The 22,624-nt window shown below is 39.6% G+C and overlaps 1 protein-coding gene and 1 pseudogene across 3 annotated transcripts in view; one reads left to right on the forward strand and one right to left on the reverse strand.

Moving 5' to 3' along the window:
- Nucleotides 1–22,624, reverse strand: part of CPQ (carboxypeptidase Q) — a 587,968-nt gene that overhangs the window by 63,332 nt on the left and 502,012 nt on the right. The gene's annotated exons all lie outside the window — the stretch shown is intronic.
- Nucleotides 7,325–8,454, forward strand: LOC133758167 (fibroblast growth factor receptor substrate 2-like; annotated as a pseudogene).

A 22,624-nucleotide genomic window follows, 5' to 3' on the forward strand; every position in this document is an offset into this window, starting at 1 on the left:
TACCAAGCTAGTGTGTATGTGACTTTCTCAGACAGCCCTTGGCTGTCTGGGATGGAAGAGGCAGATGAGGTAGATGAGTGCATTGATCCAAGATGTCCAGACCTCTGGGCGGAACGCTCGCTCACGCCATGAGCTGTTTAGTGATTTCCTCAGCCTGAGATTTCATTATGAGTCTGAACAATTTGCAAACTTGCAAATCATCTGAGATTTTCCTAAAGCTGTGTTGAATACTAATTTATCTAGATAGACAGTGTAACCTGCAAGGGAATTGGAGCCTTTAAACTCAATTCTCTCTTGACACTTGAGAAATGAATGGAGAATTGTGTGTTCAATTCTTAGTCTTTGGAGAGTCAAGCATAGAAGCGTTGTATAAGAGCTATCAGAGAAGACTTTTGTTCTTGGTATGCTCATTATGAAAACAGAAAAAAGAAAAGAAAGGAAAAGAAAAGAAGAATCAAGGAGGTTTTCCCATACCCTTAACAGGACAAGGCCTGGGACTGGCATTGTGGCGCGGCTGGTTAAGCCACCACCTGTAACACTGACATCTCGTATGGGTAAGAGTTTAAGTCCTGGATGCACCACTTCCAATACAGATCCTAGCTAACGCACCTAGGAAAGCTGTATAAAACGGCCCAAGATCTTGGCCACTGTACCCATGTGGGAGATCCAGATGGTGTTCCAGTTTCCTGGCTTTGGCCTGGCTGAATTCATGCTGTTACGGCCATTTAGGATGTGAACAGTAGATATAAGGTGTCTCTCTCTTTCCCTCTCTCTGTGTAACTCTGTCTTTCAAATAAAGAAAGAACTCATTTAAAAAATCAAGACAAGGCTTACAAAGGGCGTTCCCTACTTTGTGATGCCTCATCCGATAAGGGGCTCCCACAGTAAGTAACATTCCGTGGACTTTAGTGCCTCAAGGATGGCCCCACTCATGACACAGACTCAGAGCATTGGCTATGACGAACCTTTCAGTCTTAAGTAAAAGACAAGAAAATAGCAAGCATATGAGTTTTCTCAAAGATTTCAGATTTTGAATGATGGTTTAACCTCTCAGTAGGCCTAATCTTTACAAAGAATATAGAAAGCAAGTGTTTTCCCTATCTAGTTAGTAAGCATCAACTGTGAGTTCAGCTTCAAAGTTGGCTATGCCATTCATGCGTAACAACTGGGTCCTCTCCCAGACCTCATTATATCCCTCTCTGTTGAGTGGTTCTGCAGAAGTACCTATTGATAAAAGAATGACTCCCCACACTCTGACTCCACCCTATGTTTATATGAAAATGGACATTTCATAGCCTTTAAACCTTATGATTATGAAGATTACTACAATTGACAAAAGATTCCTGGCAGATTTAAGTGGGTGTTAATAAATGTTGAGGGGCTGGTGCTATGGCACAGTGGGTTAAGCCATGGCCTGCAGTGCTGGCATACCATATTGGCACTAGTTCATGTCCTGGCTGTACTACTTCCGATTCAGCTCCCTGCTGATGTGCCCAGGGAAAGCGGTAGGAGATGGCCTGAGTTCTTGGGCCCTGCACTGATGTGGGAGATCCAGAGGAAGCTCCTGGTCCCTGACTTTAGCCTGGCCTGGCCCTGGCCATTGCAGCCATTTGGGGATTGAGCCAGTGGATGCAAAACATTATTTCTCTGCTTCTTCCTCTCTCTGTAACTCTGCCATTCAAATAAATAAATACAAAACATAAATGTTGCATAGTTTTCTATGGAGTTTTTATCCCACATATTCCTCCTCCCAATATTTATGAAGCAATGAACCTCCTGATACATTAGTTGTACTTTAACAAAATTTTAGCAGTCCATAATTTCAGTATTATGTGTCATACAGGTACAATACATATACAGCTATGTTTAGACAGGCAAACATAAACACATAACTGAATGGAAGGAATCATGTGCTCTGTTGGTTACTGGTTCTACATCTATTCACAATAATTGCAGTTTCTCAGGGGGAAGAAGTTCAAAGGAACCTGATATTTCTTTCTTTCCTCTCTCCCTCTCTTCCTCCATCCCTCCTTCCCTCTCTCCTTACATTCCTCTGCCTATATATCTAGGTAAATAGCTAGTTCTCATCCATCCATCCATCTATCCCTTAAATGAACCGACTTTGGCAACCATTTCATTCCATTTGCCCTACATTCTCACTTCCATAATGACCTGCTACTTCATAGGAGAAGACCTTATTCACTGTTTTTATGTTTTTTAATCCCTACATATTCCATTGTATAATTTCTGAAATGCTAGGGATCTGCATCTGGAGGTCAGGTCAATCAATCATAAATAAACAATGGTGAAGTTGAAGGCTAATTTAAAACACAGAACCTACCAGGAGAAGCTGAAATGTTCACCATGAAAAATCAAGCAGCCTCAAAACTGATTTTAGATTAAAAAGACATGTGATCTAAAAAAGAAGAATTTAGTCCCTGACATATGTGAGCTGGCCTGACATTAACAGGAAGTCTCCAGTGCTATTGAAGAAACCAGGTCATCGTGTTCTCCTGCTGGACACATAACCCATCTCGGGAACAACAGCATTAGAGAGGGTCACTGTTACTGTGCAGATGATGGAGTGAGTCAAAACAAGCAACTTCATAATTTTGTCTAAGCACAGTCTCTGTACGAGACACAAAATATCAAATATCCTCTTTTCTGACTGGTAAGAGTGGGTGTTGCTTCTTTATCGACTATAACTTTAGTCTCTATCTGGTCTGCCCTCCTTGTAGATGTCATTTATTAAGACAGCACTTATTAAGATATACCACTTGATGGCCGGCGCTGCGGCTCACTAGGCTAATCCTCCGCCTTGCGGCGCCGGCATACCAGGTTCTAGTCCCAGTCGGGGCACCGATCCTGTCCCGGTTGCCCCGCTTCCAGGCCAGCTCTCTGCTGTGGCCAGGGAGTGCAGTGGAGGATGGCCCAAGTGCTTGGGCCCTGCACCCCATGGGAGACCAGGAGAAGCACCTGGCTCTTGGCTTCAGATCAGCGCGGTGCGCTGGCCGCAGCGCGCCTACCGCGGCGGCCATTGGAGAGTGAACCAATGGCAAAAGGAAGACCTTTCTCTCTGTCTCTCTCTCACTGTCCACTCTGCCTGTCAAAAAAAAAAAAAAAAAAAAAAAAAAAAAAAAGATATACCACTTGCTGATAGCACCCAATCGAGAGCAAACCCTGGCTTCCTTGGACCCTCCCCCAATCCCTCTATTTTGAAAATCCATACCCTCCCAGTTCTCTCTAACTTTCTAATACCCTTTTGCTGAGATGCCTCAGGGTTCCCCATGGTGCATGCTCTCCTTCATTGCATAATAAACCCCACTTGTTCAACCACAGACATGCTTCTGGTCATACACAAAGTACAGGTTCAAGGTCTATGGGCTCCTTCGTTCACTGTTCTGGTGTGAAGGTGCATCACAGTGTTCAAAGATGAGGTGGATCAAAAAGAGACAGGTGTCTCTAATAAGGCAGGGCAGAGATGCTTCCTTGCAAAAATTTTGATTATAAAGAATGACTTCAGGGCTTTTCCCAACTCAGCATCTTCTGCTCTTGGTTGAGTTCTTGCATGGAGGCACCCACACACTGACTCATTATTGGGAAAGGTTTTGTGGTTTAACCTGATTTTTTTATCCCATACATTATCCCAGGCTAGCTCAGCAGCTGGTTGTTATTTTCAGCAAGTCAAATATGGTTGACCTCCTGGGTTATGAGTGTGGGAAATGTGGGATTTTCAATGACAGGCGTTAGAGGGTAGTTTAGAAATGTGACATTTAATCTGGCATCTCAATATCTTTACAGAAATGAATTGAGACAGGATGAAAGTAAAGTAGAGAGTTATAGGAAAGTCTCTGAGGAAGTGATTTTACAAACCATCATGTAAAACTGAGGGAAATGAATATAAAACATAAAGAGATTGCTGGGTTTTCTACTGGTTTTGTTTTCTGGAAATGTGTTACTTATATAACTATACTACCATGTAGAAATGAGCTTATTTTAAAGATCTGGATCAATGTGTGTCAGAGCATTGGCATTATGTGGGTAGGAGGCAAAGATGATTACCTCCGCTCACACACTGGAAAACCAAGTCATGGTAATAATTGTACAACATTGTCAGAACATTGGCAACAGGGTTCTGGACCTCATCCAGGTCTCCCTGCTCCACAGTGTTCCTTGTACCTACCACACTGCTTAACATCTTGTTCTGAATCTGCTAATATTGATAAATCTGGGAAATCACTGCCTGGATCACATAGTTCTTGGGTGGTTATGAAAGTTCTATGTGAATAAACAAGGACTCAAAGAAAGGTTCCCAAACACCTTGCATCTTAATTACCAGGGGACCACAGGAAAAATGAAGGTTTCAAGTCCCACCCCAGACTCAGTATATGGAGCATAAGACTTAGGAATATGTACTTGCAATAAACTTAACTATACTGCTTGAATATTATTGGTCCAGGATAAAGTTCATACTTCTAAAAGGCTACTCAAAGTGAGAGAAAGGGTCAGCTCTCTCCATCTTATCCTAAGTTGAGTTCAATACCCATAAAATATAATGCTGGTGGCAAACATTTAGGAATCAGCATGCAAATTTTTCAGAAGGGGTCTTCTTAGTCTTTACTGACTACAAAAATAAGACATCTTGAGCCTAAAGAGATTCGAATTCTCTTTTTCAGATCTTTTTACAACAAAGCTGATGCTCTTATGCCCTTGGGAGTTAGGGAGGGGAATCTTATACTCAAAGAGGGTGAAAGGGAACCAACAGACCATTCTGATGTTAACAGCATCTGTGGCCTTAGGTCTAATCTGGCTTGAAAGGGAGACTGTACCCTGGTCATTAGGGGTGCTTCTAAGTCTGGGCTTTGGGAAAGATGTAAAGACATCCAAGAAAAGATAGAAGGAATGTGATTTTCTTAATAGCGATAGCTACCTAGGCATTTTAGGGGTGGTAATATACTTTTTTTTTTTTTTAACTAGGCAGGTCACCTATAAAAGTTATTTCAAGCTCAGCTTGGATTTCCTGTTTTATAGCTAAGCTACAAGCAGTCTACTTCTGTTCTTACGGTATATGTAGTTATTTAAATCAAACTGTTCTTTTACGCTACCTGTGGATAAAATTAATCAAGTTTGATAAAAATAATGCTACAAAACAGTCTATTACCATAAAGGAGCATTTTTGAAAGTCAGGCCATAGGTTTTAAATGCTAAAGTCTCCCATAAATTAATAAAGGCCACATAGGGAGTGAGTGTCCTGTGTAACACAACACATAGGAGAACCATTAGCTGCCAGCCACTCAAGCACTTAAATCCCAATTATTTTCATTTTCACTGTAGAAACTGATAAGTTTCAGTTCTTCAAAGCTGAATAGCATTTGAAAACTCATAGTGGAATCACACATGCTGGTTTGTAAGAAGCCGTTCTAGGTTATGCAGCATATAATAAGCAAAGGCAAGCAATCCGTGTAAAATTTCTTTTTAGGAAGGTCCCATTTGGGATTTGAAGGAATATATAGAACCTAGCAACGTGTATTAAGTAAAGCCAATAAACATTTTCCCAAATGGTCATCTTGAACACAGATGTTTAAAATGTGCTACAGATGTATAAGTCAAGGCATACAGCAATTTATACAATTAAAATTCCATTGATCAAAGATGAAACACATTTTTTTTTTTCTCTACTAACCAGCTTGGCAACTAGCTTGGCGAAAATGAACTATACTTAGATGAAACTTAATACCAGTAGTTTCATCACTACCATTTCTTCTCCACCATTAACATTTCTAGGGTAAACACAAAGTGTGAAATATTATCAAAGAAGCACTTTCTCCTCTTTTGAACTTATATCATGAAGAGAAAGGGTGGAAAAATACCTTCCAGTTTCTTCTGTTTCTCTGTAACTTCTGTTTGGATGTTAAATGTTTATTAACTGGAAGTCAGATATCCTTTTTAACCAAAAAATTTCCATATTATCTTATAAACTGTGCTTGTAGGTAGCAAAAACAAATAATAATATTTCAATTTGATCAAATGCTTTAAAGGTGTGACTTCTTTTTAACCCAGATACTGTAAATAGCCTTGGTTTAAAAACCATGTACCAGCTATGAATATAAAATATCCCCTGTTAACAATAACGTTTTGTGTTTTTTAGTGAGATCTTTTCAAATTAATCTTTCAGCACTCACATTGAGAAATCCAGTTCTTGTCAGTTCTCAAATTTAATGACAGCTTTCTGCATTTGTGATGGTGAAGATCAGAATGAAGTAATGAAATGCACAAAGTTGGTTAATTTAACTCACCTTCAGTTCACAAAATTAATGCGATTGGGTTCTTAGCAGGAAAGTGTTTTAAATTTAAAATTCTTTTTGTATTTCTTAACTTACTATTCAAGATATAACGCCAATCACTATTACAGCAAAAAACTACAATAAAGGTAAGAGCCCATCCTTCACTGGGGAGGCGATGACTTGCTGAGGAAAGACTGCCCCTTGAGCAGGGGGTTGGCCGTGACCTCGCAGCAGCATCTGGAGGAGGTGTGCTCGGCGAGGCAGCTGCCTGCCAGAGCAAGGTGCCATGGGCTGCCTTGCTTCCCCTTCCGGTTTTCACAGTGCAAGGCCAGTGCTTCTGTACCATGTCATCTTGTGGCTATTATCATGGATTTAGACATGGAAAGAGTTGGCAGGTCACCTAATTCCCCAGCTTTTCCACGGAATGATCCTGTTGAATATTTATGAGGCAGTTGTTAGTGGAAGCCTGAGGAAGCCAGTCCACTAGCCATCAAGTTCATTTACTATCAGGGGGAGAGGAGGGAGCACAAATAACAGGAAGAGAAACTTAAAACATCACCTATAAGTGGAAAAAAGAAATAGTGAAGAAGTGCCATATTCCGGACAACTGACTAATTGTCAAATAACAAGGTTTATTAAAAACTTCCATAGAGACAGTCAGTGGGGCTCGATCGAGTCTGAGTAAGGGCTCCTCCCGGGTTTGGAGTCCAGGAGTCCGTCCCAGCACCTGCCCCTCACCCCTGACCCGCATCCTGCCTGCTCCCACCAACAGGCTCGATGAAATGACCAGTAAGAAGCAGACACCCAGATGCAAAAGTGATGAGGCAGCCCACTTGTCACAAAGTAAGATGCAGCTGTGGCTTTTCAATCAGATTAGAGCAAAACGGTGTCTGCTTTTCGCAGAAGAGAACGCCACAAGGTTAAGTCAGCAAACAAAGCAAACGAGGTATTTCGAAGTATGATTCAACTCCTAATGCCGCAGCAGAGGCTAAGAATATTAATGGCCAGATCTAGTGCTCACATGGTCTTCTCAAGAAGCCATGAGGAGCTGCTGTAGCTGTCCAGATAAAGAGGCTGTCCCAGATAACCATCAGAACAAATTTAAGACGCTCAGCAGGCTAAGACTTTTCCTTACATGAAATCTGTGCTGACACTATTCCGGTCTCTGAAAGGTCATTAATGTGGATGATGATGGGAATGAGTTAGCTTCTGGCATAATGGAACTTACAGACAGAGAACTGACTTTATATACTCGCAAACGGGATTCCGTCAAATGGCACTACCGCTGCCTGTGACGCTATGGCTTTGAGTCCAATCTCTTTTCTTTTGAAAGCGGTCGAAGGTGTCAAACTGACAAGGAATCTTTTCCTTTAAGTGTGCCCAAGCAGAAGAGTTATTTAACATGTTGCAAGAGATTATGAAAACAATAGTACAAATGTGGTGGAAGAGCCAGTTGTAGAAATAATCATCATACAGAATTGGAAGTGCCCAGAACACTCGAACACCTACAACTCTAGGGTTTGCTGCTCAGAACTTACCTAATGGATATCTCCCCTACCTCTCCTGTGGATGCTTCATCCCATCCTTCAAGCCAGCATCCTTCCATGGGTAGTGCTCGCCTTCCTTTGGTGGGGGAAGAATCCACATGTACTGGGCTTGTGGCCGAGGATGAAGTATATATCTATGTCAACACTACAGGTGTGCAGTGAGAGCCGAAAAATTGCACCAGCATGCATGTCCCATTGGAGGCAAGGGTTTTTAATGCTGGAAGCAACACACCCAAAGAGGAGCCAAGTAGTACCGAAACTCAGGACCCTCAGATCCTTCTTGAACACAAAGGAGTCAAGTTTATTTTGGGGCTATCCCTGTTCAAAAGCAATTAATGGATAAAGAGAAACTGGAGCAACTTGGGAGAGATTAAGTTAGTGGCACTGGTGTGAATAACACAGAATGGGACACTGGCTATGACAGTGATGATCCAAGAGACACACTTTCTGTTAACAAACTGGTGTATGAAAATATAAATGGGCTCTCTACACCAAGGGCCTCAGGGGTCAGGAGAGACTGTCTGACATCCACTAGTGCCTCAGATACCCAGAATATCAACAACTCAGCTCAGAGAAGAACTGCATTATTAAATTATGAAAATTTTAAAAAAAATCTTCTTTAGAAAGCATATTCTGTCAACAACAGGAGTCACTATGCACTTACTCCTCATGTAGGATCTCTGTCCTAAATGTGCTGTACATTGTGATTTAATGCTATAACTAGTACTCAATCAGTATTTTACACTTTGTGTTTTTGTGTGGGTGCAAACAGTTGAAAGCTTTACTTAATATATGCTAACTTGATCTTCTGTATATAAAGAGAATTGAAAATGAATCTTGATGTGAATGGAAGGGGAGAGGGAGAAGGAGAAGGGAAGGTTGCGGGTGGGAGGGAAGTTATGGGGGGGGAGCCATTGTAATCCATAAACTGTACTTTGGAAATTTATATTCATTAAATAAAAGTTAAAAAAAAAAGAAAATATATTCCTCTTTTGCTTTGGATCAGCTGAAAGGACACTGAATGGTACCTTGAGGAGGTTTTCTTTCCTTTTGTGTAGGAAAACTTCAAAATGGGATCTTCCCGTGTCAGAGATATAGCATGCTTCAAAAGCCAATCCGAAGGATTCTTGATTTAGTTTTTGCAAATTTAATTAACATGAAACTCGCAGAACTTATTTGCTTAATGTAAGACAACATTCTTAGTATTCTTCTGGGACAATGTGGGGTTTGAGACATGGCATTTTAAGTTTGCTACAAAGCAGGGACTGGAGAGAGGATCTAGCATTATTTGATATATGGGATAATTCAGACACAAATCCAGGTAACTCAGCCCACAGTGGATTTTGGTGTGTGAGGCAGAGTGTGCGTCTTTGGTGAATCAGCTGCACTGACTGCAAAGGCTTCATGTGTAAGAAGCTGCCGCTCTTTGCTCTGTTTAACGTGATCCCAGAGAGGTAAAGACAGCAGAGAAGAAAAACAGGCTTTACAGCCAAACAGGGCAGGTTTCAGATCTACCCTGCACTTCATCCCACTTGCATAACTGCTCCTAGCTGGTCTTAGCCTGTTTCCTCATCTGAAAATCAGAAAGAGCAATGCCTACACATATGGGTGGCCAGAGGAATAGACAGAATAAATAATGCAATATATGTTGTAGCTCGTAGTGAAGCCTCACTTTCTCCTCTGAGCCCTCTATAGCTCATTTAATTTTTACTTCTAGAAAGCATGAGTTAGGCACCCAGAAAAAAATTTATTACAGGTAAATTTGTGTGGCTCTAAATGCAATCAAATTTTACAAATATTTCTAACTCATTGAACAGTAGAGTAGGCCTTTTAAGTGCCAAGCAATTAAAATTGCTTCCTTCCCATATCCTTGAGTTTAATAGCAAACCGGTATGAAATTTAATGCCGGAGAAGAGACAGCTCATCCTATTTTTCCCATTTGAAGGACATCATAGCCTAGAATTTAACATCTTCCTCTCTTCTGCAGAATTCTCAAAACCCCTAAAGGTTCTCCTTCCTTCAATAAACACTAAAGAACTTGTAGGTCACTTCCTCTTTTCTCCAATATGGTGGTAACTCATTTAGACATTCAGAAGAATTAAATATTACAACACACTTGGTATTTAAAGATTAAGAAACATCATTAACCACCATGGATGAAACCACCGTTGTCTTTATCCTCATTCTCAACATTTTTCAGTCATTAAATAACTCCTTCAGGTGGCTCTTCTATTAGAATTCAGTTAATTATTCCTGCTGTTACTAAGAGATGCTCACCATGTCCAAAAGCATTACCTCTCTTTTAAACGAAAAAAAAAAATAAAGTTTCTATGGTCATGTATACCCAATATTAACCATTTGGATGTAAATGGAGAAAATGGTCAATATTCTGGATATTGTGATATTATCTCGGGTGTTAGATTAAATATCTGGATGGATGACTTAGATCCAGCTTTGTTCTTCCAGGTATTAGATAAATACTTCCTGAACAGTACAGCTTGGCATGAAAATGCTGTATTCTTACTAAGAAGCTATCCTAATGAAAGAGTTCATAGCTCCAGAGAGGGTCCCAATACCGTATTATCACATTATATATCATACTGAGAAAGCTGACTCAAATGTTGACTGAAGAACATGAGGAAATGAATTCAGAATTAAACAACAGTCAAATAAATACAAAATATCGAGAGAAGCCAAGAAATATGCTGTTAACAAAAGATAAATAAAAAATAAAACAGCAACTTACAAGTATTTGCATGTGAATAGAGGAAAGTCTTGATGCTCATATTCTCTCTCTCTCTCACACACACACACACACACACTCAAAGGGAAGGCGAAATGGAATAACTAGCTCCTTTACAACTCACATAATCACATTCTCAGACAAAATTAAACTCTTTAGTTCCAGGACAGTTAAAAAGTACACACTTTGTAAATGACCCTGAGGGCCTCTGAATCAAGGCACAGGGACACATGCCATGCTATGAATGGCACTGTATGTTCCTCTGTAATTGTCACCAGATGTGGCATGCCAAAGACGGGAAACACAGTTTCCACTTACCACATGCTTTCTGGTAACTGACAGGTTCGGAGTCTGAGAAAAATGAAGGTTTGATGAATGAGGCACCTTGCTTAATTGTGCTAAACTGTTTAGTTCAGATTTTCATAAATAGATTCAACAGTTGGAAGAAATAGGAAACCTCTTCCTGATTCTCTCAAGAAAGACATTGGAGAGAAATATGAATGAAATAAAAAAAGCAAAGATAATATTGCTATGGGATACATAACTCATAAAAAGCATATATTTATGTGGTTACATTAGCAGAAATCGAAACAAAATTGATTGCAAGACCACATGTTTAAAAAATCAATGAAATATGTTCCTTTGCGTCCATGATATTCCCTTCAATTTGATTCTTAAATTTTAGTGATGTTCAAGTATGAACCTTTCGAATGATTTTAAGGCTATAGTTGACCTTTATTCATGTTTGCTTGAAAGAGGCAGTTTTGTGCTATTTTATCTCTTGCTCTTGAAATGTAGAAGTTCATGAGTAGACTCTTCTTATATTGAAAACGCTCCTGTTTTTCATGGAAAGCAATTTTCACTTATGGAAAAAAATATGAGCTTTGATTATAAAATTTTTACTCTGAAGAGTCTTACTGAGGTAATTGTCCTATTTCCAGGTTAGAAAAGATGCACACTATGTGCTGCCTTTTGATAGGTACTGTTTACTATCGCTGCTTGGGATGGGACTCCTCGCATATAGAGAACAGTCAGTCCATAGTACATAATCTATAACTCAGTTACCAAGCTCTGTCCTTGGCTGTGTTTATGAATTCACTCACACAGTCCTTCCACCAACTGCTGTCACCCACAGTCAACTTATAATAATTATAAAAATTATACAGAGACCTCAAGATCCCTAGACGCATGTTAAAATAGAAGATCCTGTAATATTATTAATCCTTGACTCTTTTCTTCTTTGCTTCATTCTTTGAGGTGTGGCCTCACTGTGGTGAAGTGAGTCAGGCTGCTTTCCTAGGTGAGGCTGCTGCACCAGGACAGTGGCAGGGTATTTAGATGAATGCCAGCAGCTTCATCTCTGATGTCTACATCCACAGAGTGTTCTGAAGACTCGGAGGTCAGTGACTACCAATAATTCTCCTGCATCTTTTACAATGTTTCTTAGAATAGCCAAGTATATGCTCAGTAATCCTCTCTACTGAGATAAATACATGAGGCGATATTCATGGCAAGCCTTCTTTTATAATTTTTAAAGCATAAAATTATTCAAAAAACACAGATTGAATATGAACTGTATAGCGTATAATTGACTTTCAAATACATTATCAATTTTATCAAATATTTTCAGTTCTCACAATTGACCTGTGGAACATTATTGTCTTCATTTCACAGATCAGGAAATTGAAGCTCCAAGAACTTAAATAATTGATCAAAAACACATAGGTACAAAGTGATGAGCATTGTTTCACTTTCCCAACATTTGCTGCCTCTCCACCACAAATGATACTAAGTGGTTAGAACAACTCCAATGTTGCAGGGCGTCTCTGGGCATTTTATGTTTTTTTCTCCTTTTTTGCTTTATTGCTGGATAATGCACACAATAGAGTAGCTGTAGAGTGTTCCTATAAATAACTCTGCTTTATTTTCCCACTTGTACGGGCATGGAGAAACTTTAGGGAGGGAAGGGGAGAGAAAGCACTTTTAGATAATACAGACTGCTGAGGTTGGGGCAGGAACTGGTCCAATTTCTCATCTGCCTGACCATCTTAGTATCTATGGTAAAGTGCCCTCCAGGAGATAAGAAATGCTCCTCGTATTGTGAGCTCATCTTAGGGCATGACCATCAACTATCAGTTGTAACTGAGAGAATTCAATTCCCTAAAATTTCCATGATTTTCTCAGCTGGATGTCCCCACTGGTGCTGCAGAGCCTCCAAGTCTGCACAAGCACAGTGGGTCTCATTCGTATAGAATCCTGTTGAGTTGTGTCCAGAAGGCTGTAGTGCCAGGGGGAGGAACTGCTACTTGGCAAATGGTGCTTTATAGATTTGTGCAACTGTTGTGGTCCTTCAGCCAGGCAAGTTAAATATGAATGATTGGGAGTGAGGTCCCAGAATTGAGACAATTTTAAAAGCTTCATAGGTGATTTTAAAGTACAGTCAAGATTATGAACTAAAACTCAAACCTAAACATACATAGTGGGTTTATATGGGCTTTGACTGGGCCTATACTAGCACGAAATAAGACAACTTAAGCTTATGGGAGACAACTGAAACGGACATGCTAAGTAAATACAATTATCAGATAAAATCTTCTGTGAGAGGGCCGGTGCTGTGGTGTAGTGGGTAAAGCCTCTACCTGCAGTGCCAGCATCCCATATGGGCACCTGTTTGAGTCCCAGCTACTCCACTTCTGATCCAACTCTCTGCTTTGGTCTGGGAAAGCAGTAGAAGATGGCCCAAGTGCTTGCATCCCTGTACTCATGTGGGAAACCTGGAAGAAGTTCCTGGCTTCAGATCTGCCCAGCTCCAGCCATTGTGGCCATTTGGGGAATAAACCAGTGGACGAAAGACCGCTCTCTCTCTCTGCCTCTACCTCTCTGTAACTCTTTGCCTTTCAAATAAGTAAATAAATAAATCTTTGAAAAACAATCTTCTGTGAGTCTGGTTTCACTGATCTATCTGGATAACAGCTTTATTCCTGTAGTGTACTTTGCAGTATAGAGCTAAGGGTATTGAAACAATGTCTATGAATAGCTTCATTTTGTAAATATGACTTTAGCAATATTTAATGAACTATTTCTGAGAAAAATGCAGATTTTCTAAAGATGAGTTCAGCAAACATTTCTCACCTAGGCTTACACCTCCAAAAGCTGAACAATTTTCAGTGCATGTCTGATTCCTATGCACGATTCTGTTATATCATATGCTGGGGAATTACTTAAACTATTAAATAACGAAAGAAAAGAGAGAAAGAAAAAAAGGGGGGATAAATAAATACTGAAGATGCACTTCATATCTAGTCATGTTTTAGGCAAATCATAGGTCTCAAGGGATTCAAAAGTAATAGATTTAACAGAGCTCAACCATATTTGATTTGTGCATTTTGAACTGGAAAGATAATTAAGATATCAAATGTTACATGAGAAAATAAACTTTAGTTACTATGAATTAAGCAATACAACATTTTCTTATAAATAATGGGATGACATGGAGACTTAACAGTTCACTGTTAGAAATCTGCTTAAGGGGAATATAAAAGAGTGTCAGGTTAGGGGCTGGAGTTGTGGTACAACTGCAGCCTGAAATGCCTGCATCCCAAATGAGCACTGGTTTGAGTATTGGCTGTTCCACTTGTGATCCAGTTCTCTGCTAATATGCATGGAAAAGCAGCATAAGATGGCCCGAGTGCTTGGGCTCCTGCTTCCTGGGTGGAAGACCCAGATGGAGTTCCAGGTTCCTGGCCTGGCCTGGCACTAGCCCCAGTTCTTGCAGTCATTGGCAGAGTGAAGCAGCTGGTGGAAGATCTTTCTCTCTGTGTGTGTCTCTAATTCTAAATTTCAAATAAATAAATAAATTTTAAAAAATAACATCAGGCTATGTTGTCATTTTTTAGCTTTAATACTGAGCAAAAGAAGATCTGAAACTATTGAAATGACCCAAACTAGAGTGTATGTTGCACACATTGAGATGTAATAATATGAAATCAATTTTGCCAGAATTTTTTCCATTGTGATGTTTTGCTAATGTTTCCACAATCCCATAACTACTAAGGTAATTAAATTGATAAGCATATTTTTAGATTTCTTATAAGAATTCAATGAAATGTAAAAATACTCTAAGACTTCTTTTGACTTAAAGATTTAGCAAGCAGATTGGGTTTGTCCAATTAGTCAGACTTGGTTTGTTGATATCTGAGAATTTAGTACAGCCTCTGCCAATCACAGTACAAAGATTCATGGGACTGTTTCTTATCTTTCCAACTGGAAGGTTTAATTTGGCAAAATTTCTAGTGGCAAAACATCAAAGAAAATGAAATGTACCAAGAAATTCCTAGAAGATATGCAAACAGTGAGATTTGTGGATCCACGAAGCTTGAATCTCAAAGAAGTGGGATTTGCATGAGATGGAGCTGCCCAATGGTTGGGATTGGGTCTCACCAGTCTCATTTTTGCTTAAAATCTTCAAACATTTTTGGTTGTCCTAAATCCTCACAATGGCATTGAGGCCCCAGCTGGGGTCCCAGGCAACTTTTTCAGTTTTATCTCTATCTCCCTAAGTTATCCTAAACTTTGGCCAAACCAGACTATCATTTCAAAAACCCATTAAATGTTCTTATCTACAGAATTTTACTCATCCTCATCTTTTGGCATGGAATGCATACTGTCCAGCCAACAAAATTCTATTCATGACTATAAATCCATTGAAAGTCCAACTTTTTTTTTGTGTTATGCCAGCAATGTAATGCCTCTCTTTCCTAAGCTTTTGTTAAACTTTACTTTTCCTGTGTCTATGCCCTTCGTTAGTCCCTTATTATATATAGCATTGAGGTAAAATATGTCTTATATGTTAATTCTGATTTCTCCACTTAATATATTTGATCAAAAGGAACCACCTGAGCACCACTTGCTTCATCTAAAATTTGGTTATAGAATACTAATATATACTTCAAAAGTTCCTTACTAAATTATGTAAGGTAAAGTACGTAAAACACCTCGTAATATCAGACACACAGGAGACATTCAATACACATTACATTCCCTCCTTACACTTCTTGTCTAGTTGCCACATAGAACTTGCTAGGTATTTATTAAATGCATGAATGAAGTTGTGAAATGTTCTGAGTCATATTTAAGAAGAAATAACAGGCAATTTCATCATGTGGACACAACTATAGCACTCTAAGGTCTTTTCTTTAACAAACTCCATAACCATTGTTATTTGCAATTTCTCTCTCTAATTTTATAAATGAAAATTAGAAATGGGCATTTAAAAATGTGAGTAATCTAGTTTCAGGTTTTAGAACAAAATACAAAAAAGGTAAGTGATGCATCATAAGTTATCATAAATTTGTATATCACACTCTAAAAAATAAGCTTATTTTAAAAATTGTTTCCTTTTATTTGAAGGGAAGAGGGGGCGGTGTCTCCCATCTGCTGGTTCATTCCCCAAAAACCTGCAACAACCTAGGCTGGGCTGGGCTGGGCCTAAGCCAGGAGTCTAGAACCCAATACAGGTCTCCTATATTGGTAGCAGAGCTCCAATTATTTGAGCCATCACCTGGAATTGGAAACGAAGCCTAGACTTGAACCCATGCACTCTGATATGGGATGTGGGCATCCCATGTGGCATCTTAACCACTGTGCCAAATGCTAGCCCAAATGCTAGCAGAATGTACATAGCAAAGACAAAAATAACAGAAAAACCAATTTTTTTTTCAGCAATCATTCTGTTGGTGATTATGTTGGTATTCTTTTTCAGAGACTACTATGCGTATTGTGGGACACAGCAAACGAGTGATTATGTTGTCTCATAAACAACCAGGAGTTTTGGCAAGGGAAAAAGCAGACACAGATAAAACATCAGTGAGGTTAGGTACAAATCTGTAGTCCTGAACTTGAGCTGGAAACATGATATAATTAATAGCGCTTTTGAGATAAAATTTGTATTTCCTAATTCTGTCTGCTGAAAAGACCTAGGAACAACGACCAATCAAGTAGTAACAAGCCCACTGGATGCTCAGATTGTGGCCTCTAAATACCATGACCAAGTAAAAGAAACTGGGCTCTTTGGAGAAACAGCCAGTTCCAGATCCGGACAGGAAATATACAACATGGCCTGGAACAATCTTTCATATCAGAAAGTTAGGGCTCTATCAGCCACCATGAGGACCCTGTCAAAAGGGATAAGGAACCAGCTTAAAGAAGCTTCTACTGGCCAAAGATGGGACAATTTGAACATCAATAAAAATAATCACTTCAATGGAATTAGGAACATCAAATATTTTTAAATCCATTAATTAATAATGACACAAAAAACACAAGTGATCATCTCTGGAGGATGTCAGGGAACCAACTGGTGCATTTTAGGATAGGTAAGTAAAGGGAAAGAACAGAATGCTAATCCTATCTTTTTACATGGAAGTATCTAAGAGTAACCATATAGTTGAGGAGGGGAAAGTTCTTTTTTATAGAATTATTTCAGGGCCAGTGTTGTGGTACAGCAGGTTGAGTCACCACCTGAAGCACTGGCATCCCATATTGGAGGGCAAGTTACTGCCCTTCTGATCCTGCTCCCAGCAGATGTGCCTGGGAAAGCAGCAGAGGATGGCCTGAGTGCTTGGGCCCCTGCCACCAATGAGGGAGTTCCAGGCTCATGGCTTTGGCCTGGCTCAGCCCTGGCTATTGCAGCCATTTGAAGAGTAAACCTGTGAGTGGAATATTTCTCATCTCCATCTCTTTCCCTGTCTCTGTAGTTTTTGAATAAATAAATAAATCTCAAGAAATAAAGGTTCGGAAAGACACCTATTGCAAACTTTCCATCTTCATTAAAAAAAGAATTATTTCAAGTAATTAACAAAGAATGAGTTATAGAATTGAAATATACCATTTATAATACACTGAAATGAAAAGATGGAGCTAGGCAATAAACTTCAAGCTGCTAACATCATCAAAGAGAGACAAGTGGACATTACTAATGGAAATAAAGAGCAATATCAGTACCCCATGACTCCACATCAAATTTGAGTCAGAGTAACCCTCATAACAACTAATCCACAGGAAATACAATGGTAGAAGCACACGGTCAGTAATGCCATGGGAATGGAGTTAGGACAAATTTCTTGGTCTCTGTAGCAAATAAATGTCAAGAAAAAAAAAAAAAGATGAAGGCAGAAACTATTTATTGGAAGAGACTGAAGAGAAATACCAACAAATTACATTATTTGAACCTCAATGGAATCTAAATTTAAATTAGAAAATTATTTTTTTAAATGTGGAGCCAATTGGAAATATTTTAAAGCTGGCCATATATTGTAAAAGATACTAAGAAATTATTGAAAAACATTTTTACATAGATTAATAGTATTAGAGTCATGCATATAAAATGAGTCATCACCTTTTAGAGACAGAAATTAAAATATTTACAATGAGATGATGTAATCTTGGTGATCTACTTCAAAATAATCTGGGTAGAGGGGGTCGGGCTGTGGTGTTGTGGGGAAAACTGCCACCTGCAGTGCTGGCATCCCATATGGGTGCCAGTTTGAGACCTGGCTGCTCCACTTTCCATATAGCTCTCTGCTATGGCCTAGGAAAGCAGTAGAAGATGGCCCAAGTCTTTGGGCCCCTGCACCCATGTGGGAGACCTGGAAGAAGCTCCTGGCTCCTGGCTTTGGATTGGTGCAGCTCAGGCTGTTGCAGCCAACTGGGGTGTGAACCAGCAGATGGAAGATTCTCTCTCTCTCTCTCTCTCTCTCTTTCTCTCTCTCTCTCTAGCTCTGTTAAATAAATAAAGAAATTAAAAAAAAAAGAAAGAAAACCTGGACTGAGCTCTGGACTCCTGGTTTAAAAAAAAATAATCTGGGTGTGGGAGAGAAGTTGAGGTATAGATGAAATGAGACTGCTCTTGCGTGAAAAATTTCTTAAGTTGCTCAAAGGGGGTTCATTATACTATTTCTCTACTATATATATATATATATATATATATATATATATACATATATATATATTTAAGTTTCTATAACACTTTTAAAATCATACTTATAATCACCTGATATAATAAAACTGGTGAAATTAAACTTTATATTCTCTAATTATTTAAAGCTGGGATAGAGAATGTTCATATGGCCAACAAGGAAACAAATTTTGAAATCTTACTTCCTTACAATCCACTGGCTTTTGAGTAATTTTAGATTTTTTAAAGAATTTTTTTTAGAATTTCAATGTAGCTTTATTTAGTTTTCAATGATGAAGTATTCTTATTTTCATGATCATTAAGGGACACAATCACAGTTAGTTCTGGATTGTGAGTTTTTAGAGAGAAAGAATCATTTTTTAATTTTTACAACATTCATAACTTTTCTATAACAAAGCTACCTGTTGAATGAAGGTTATACACAGGGTCAGTTAAAGTATCTGTGTACAGTACGAGTGAAATGGATGGAGAGTTAAGTGCCTAGGAAGGAGAAATCAGAAAAGCTAGCCTTGAGATGCTGAAAGGAGCAGATACAGGAGTAAAACTTTTCTGGGCTACATTGTTAGAAGGTATGGGAAAGGAAGGATAGAGAGAAGTTAAGTCTTAGTGTTTTGTGGGTCATTACAATACATAAAATAGACAAAAACTGTAATTCCATCCTCGGATCTTTCATGTAATTGTTTCTGATCCTTGGCTATATCCTGAAGTTCCCATTTCACTGCAGGTGCTGCTCTCACTTGAGGCTCCTACCTGAGTGATCTGACATCCCTTGGCATGAAGTTTATGGACTCTATCCTAGAACACAGTTTTCATCAAGTCCCTCCCCTTAAGACTCCTGGTGGTTTTGCATCATCTACAAGAGCTTTCTATCTGAAATTTATGGCTCTCCTTCCTTTGGCTCAGAGATACTCAACTATTCTTACCGCCCACTGCTCTCCAAGATGAATTGCAGAGTGAAGTCACTTCCCTAACTGTCCTCCACAAGGACACCTGCCTTGTTCATATTATTTCTCACACCAGGAAGGCCCTCCTCTATCCCTCCTGTCCATTCCGATATGACTTATCTTTCAACATCTACCTTGAATTCTCCTCTTAGAGGTCTTTCCTGTCTTCTGTCCTGTGAGTTCCTGCAGTTAATCTGAATGTTATTTATCTTGGTACTATACTTAAAACCACCTTTTATTGTCACTTAATCTTCAAATCAATACATTTAATCAGTAAATATTTACTGTGCCTTTAATGTGCCAGGTAATAACAGATATTGTGGGTATATAAATAAGAATAAAATAGCTTATTGGTCTTCAGTCCAGTTAAGAAGATAAAATACAAAACATACTACCTTTAAAATAAAGGGTGTGTTTTAAATAGCAGTTAAAGGTAATAATACAAGACTTCCCAAAGCAAGGTATGGTCAACAGTTCAGAGGTATAAACAATGTCCTCTCCTCCTCCTAGTCTACAGTCATCCTACAAGGAATGAACCAGGTCTACTTTGGGCAAGATGCTCAATGGATTCTGTTCAAGATGAAGGAGGTCTACTGAAAAGGACAAGTGCTGGAGAAGCTTATTAGCTATTCTTATTAGCAAATTCCAATAATGTATCATTGATGAGGAGGTTACACATACCTATCTAGCATACAGAAGTCATGGAATATTAAAACAAGAGCTCTGACCCATATGATTTAAAGAGGTAAGTGGCAGCCACACACTATAATTCTCTGCATAATCAAAATAATTCTCTAATGTTTTTAAAGATTTATTTATTATTTGAAAGGGAGAGAGAGAAAGAGAGAGAGACAGAGAGAGTCAGTCTTCCATCTGCTGAATCACTTCCCAAATGCCTACAATAGCCAGGACTGGGCCAGGCTGAAGCCAGGAGCCTGGGACTCCATCCAGGTCTTCCATGTTTACAAGGGACTCAAACACGTGAACCATCATCTGCTGTCTCTCATCTTAAAGGGACATTAATAGGGAGCTGAATGGGAAGTACAGAATAACCAGGACTTGAATCAGGCACTCTGATTTGGGATATGGCATCCCAAGTGGAAATTTAACCTGCTGTGGAACAATGCCTGATCCCACTAATGTGTTTCTCCATTCATGGTGTATTTATTAGTTGCTGCAGTCTGTCTCCTCCCACATCTTATTCCTTTTCTACAATATAAACTCCACAAGAGAGATACCAGCTAAATCTTATTCATGCTCCATCCTCATGTCTAAACAGTGTGTTGTTTATGGTAGGCATTCAATACATGCTTGTTGATTAAATGAAACTGCCACAGATCTTTAAATGAGGGTTTGAGGGCGAGAGTCACAAGTAAGAGTGCCCTTTTCACATTCCCTGTGGGGTGAGGTCTGCTCACCATGCAGCATCGATCTCTTCAAACACCACTGCACAGAGTGTTTTTCCTGTAAGGGAGGCATCTTTAAATTAGGGACAGCAGGGGACACAGGACTGCAGTATTCCATCTGGTCATCAGAAAACAAGTGAGTCCCGAGTCCAGATGCTGAACATTTAATTTACTTTACATGACCATTCTTGTGTTCTGATCATTTCTATTTCTTAGAACATTTTAGAAGAAATGCAGAAAAGGAAAGTTTTCATTTAGTTCTGCCTATTGCCATATGAAATATTGGACAGAAATAAGCAAGCTGGAAAATATGTGAAAATCTGATAAATCTGTATATTTCGTACTTTATCAGGGAATCTGAACTGTTAGGAAAAAGATAGAAGAAAACTAAAATATGACTTTTAAAACATTATAATCTTTTAAAAAAAGATTTATTTATTTATTTGAAAGTCAGAGTAAATAAAGAGAAAGGGAGAGGCAGAGAGATCTTCCATCCATTGGTTTACTCTCCAGATGGCCACAACAACTGGAACTGGGCTAGGCTGAAACCAAGAGCCAGGAACTTTTTTGAAGTCTCCCACATGGATAGCAGCAGCCCAAGCCCCTGGACCATCTTGCACTGTTTTTCCTAGGCCATCGGCAGGGCGCTAGATCAGAAGCAGAGCAGCAAGACATGAACCATTTCCCAAAGGGGATGCTGGCATCACAGGCGGTGGCTTCACCCACTATGCCACAGTGCTGGCCCTGAAGCAGTATTATTATTATTCTTTTTGACAGGCAGAGTGGACAGTGAGAGAGAGACAGAGAGAAAGGTCTTCCTTTGCCATTGGTTCACCCTCCAATGGCTACCGCGGCCGGCGCGCTGCGGCTGGCGCACCGTGCTGATCCGTTGGCAGGAGCCAGGTGCTTCTCCTGGTCTCCCATGGGGTGCAGGGCCCAAGTACTTGGGCCATCCTCCACTGTACTCCCGGGCCACAGCAGAGAGCTGGCCTGGAAGAGGGACAACTGGGACAGAATCCGGCGCCCCGACCAGGACTAGAACCCCGTGTGCTGGCCCCACAAGGCGGAGGATTAGCCTATTGAGCCGCGACGCCAGCCCAGCAGTATTATTTTTAAAGTAATAATAAATTATGGTTGTGTAGTACATTACAGTTAACAAACTTCTTATATTATCTTCTTATTCTTCCTACACACTTAGACTCCACTTCCTCAGCATTTAACTCTTAGAGATCTTGTCATGGCCAGATACTGCTTCTCAGGTACTGAGACTTCTCAAGAATCCACAATTGGTCAAAGTTATAAGAGCAGGGTAAATGTTATAGAGATGTAAGCATAAGGAATGTTGGGAATACAACCAAGGGACACTTGTCCAGGTTGTAGGAGATTAGAGAAGCCTTGTGAAGCAGAAAAAGGAGATGAATCATTGAAGACAGGGGAAAAACGAGGGCAAGTTTAATGGGAAGGAAGAACAAAAGGGCATAATAGGAGCTGGTTTCAACTAGACCTGTATGACTGGGAGATGGGTAGAAAAGAGTAGGGAAGTTGGGAAGGAAGAGGCAGGCAGAGAGAGCCTTGAAGTCTAGGATAAGTAAACACTTTAGCAATGCATTAATAACATGCGGACAATGGAGAGACACTGAAGGATTTAAGGTCAGGAGGAGAGAAGATTGGATATTACAGGCAATTCTAATTTTTACATAACAAAATCTTCATCTTCTTTCTAAA

This window comes from Lepus europaeus, chromosome 4 (assembly GCF_033115175.1).
Source record: "Lepus europaeus isolate LE1 chromosome 4, mLepTim1.pri, whole genome shotgun sequence".
NCBI classification, from domain to species: domain Eukaryota; kingdom Metazoa; phylum Chordata; class Mammalia; order Lagomorpha; family Leporidae; genus Lepus; species Lepus europaeus.